The sequence below is a fragment of the Pteropus vampyrus genome, unplaced genomic scaffold (genome assembly GCF_000151845.1).
Source record: "Pteropus vampyrus isolate Shadow unplaced genomic scaffold, Pvam_2.0 Scaffold43, whole genome shotgun sequence".
Classification (NCBI taxonomy): Eukaryota; Metazoa; Chordata; class Mammalia; order Chiroptera; family Pteropodidae; genus Pteropus; species Pteropus vampyrus.
Window position 1 is genome coordinate 2,680,600 of NW_011888824.1, and position 2,348 is coordinate 2,682,947.

Here is a 2,348-nt window from a genome sequence, read left to right on the forward strand (position 1 = left end):
TATAATATGTATATTATATAGAGAATAATATATTGTGTTCTGTAATATATACATTTAGTAAACAGATGATCTGGAAAAAGGCTAAGTCTACATCATATGAAGAATAAAAATTTTGCTACGATATGGTAAATATTCAGAAAATTCACCAAATTTTGTTTTTATTTGTATGTTTTTATACTATACATGCTTTCCCAAATCCTATGGTATGTTCATACAAGTTTATGTGATTTTCATTATCTGCATTCTCGAAATCTCATATTCTGGTTTTCAAATGACAGAAGCATTTTTAAAATTCTGCATATGGAGATTCTACTTTTAGTAATTGTGGAGTAGCTACTATTGGATCAAACTTCTCACCAAAAACAGCTATGAATTATGAACTAAATATATATTTTTTAAAACCCCAAATATCTTAAGATATTGGAGAACAACTCAAAGCAGATAAAGCAGGAGAAATGTGTATGCTCAGAAGAAGGGAGGTATTGGAAGTGTCCCAGGCTGTGCCATGCAAGGTAGCTTAAAACTCAAATAGAAACTCACAGTTTTATTCTTTTTTTTTTTTTTTTTAAACTTACTTGAAGAACCAGAGGACAAAACTGAGAGCAACCACAAGTGCTATGATGTGAAGAAAATACTGGAAGGGAGAAAGCCACAAAAAGGGAGACTTAAAATATATGTATAAACTCTTCCCAAATTTTTCATTGATGACGTATGCCGTAGGTAGACTCCAAGTACCCCCGCTGGAGTTAGAACAGAGATCACAGCTGTATTCCACAGGTGAAACAAGAGCTCAGAGTCTGAGTCCAGAAAAGTTAACCAACTGATATAACACAAAAATGAAAGTAAATGACTATTCAGAAAAACAAAACAGAATCCCAAGTCTCCACAAGGTATCATTCACAACATCCAGAATGTAATTAATTAATATAATATAATATAAAGTAATATATTAGACACACAAAGAAACAATAAAATGCCACTCATTCTTAGGGGAGAAGTAGTGAATGGAGACCAGCACTGATGTTGAAATTAGCACACAGAAATTTTTAAGCAGGTTTTACAACTATGATCAAGGATACACTCAATAAAGGCTTATAATGAAAAGACAAATAAGAAATTTTAGCAGAGGAATAAAAGCTACCAAAAAATACCAAATACAAATACTAGAACTAAAAAACGCATTATCTAGAATAAGAAAAAATCATTGCATGGGATTAACAGAAATTGGAGATAACAAGAAAGTGTATGTAAACATAAATATAAATCAATTGACTTTTTTCCTAAGTTCTTTAAATACATATCAATGTTTAAAGAAAAAAAAATTATAACATTGTGGTGAGTGGGGGTTCAATGTATGTTGATGTAATGCATATGACAATTATAACAAAGGAATGGTGGGAGTAGGGATCTTGGTAAATGGACCTATATATTTGCAAGGTTCTTATGCTTTACGTTAAGTGGTTCAATATTAAAAAGACTGACAACACTAAATGTTTTAAAGTTTGTAGAACAACTGGAACTCTACTCCATTGTTATCAGGGATGTAAGTTAGTACAACTACTTTAGAAAACAGGCATTTTTATTAAATAAGTTTAAGCCTAGACCTACCTTCAGGACTCTAAAATTCCATTTTGGGGTAAGTATCCAATAGCAATGATAGTACATGTCCATGAAAAGACCTATATAAGAATGTTCATAGAAGCTTTTCTCATAGTAGCCAAGTGTGAAAACAGCCCACGTTTTCATTAGCGGGAGAATCAATTCAGAAATTGTGGTATAGTCATACGATGGAATACTATTCCACATTAAAATAAACACTGATACTGATACATGCAACAACAAAATGAATCCAAAACTCATGATGGCAAATAAAAGAAGTTTTACCAAAAGAAGTACACACTCTATTATTAATTTATATGAACTTTTAGATCAGGTAAACCTAATCCACTGGGAAAATAAAGGTTGACTTTAGGGGTAGAGACTGGGAAGAGGCATAAAGTAAATTTCTGGGGTGATGCAAATATTCCAATAGGAGTTTGTACTATACAGGTGTATACATTTGTTAAAACTCGAATATTATACTTGATGAATAAATGTTACACCAAGTGAGGACTTGAGCATTTCACTGTAGGTAAATTTTACCTTAAAAAAGAAGTAGACCATTACTGAAGTCTAGTTAATGATATTCATGATGATGTGCTTAGGCATGAAGTTTGCAATGAATCAAAATTTAAGACAGATTAGTTATGTACAGATGGGTTGATATATAATAAAGCAAATACAGCAAGATGCTAATTTTAAAAGCTAGATGCTGAGTATATGGGTGTTTACTGTATGATTCTTTCAAC

General features: G+C 31.6%; 1 pseudogene; it reads left to right on the forward strand.

Moving 5' to 3' along the window:
* Positions 1–711: 711 nt before the first annotated feature.
* LOC105291141 overlaps positions 712–2,348 on the forward strand; it is a 23,486-nt pseudogene continuing 21,849 nt past the window's right edge.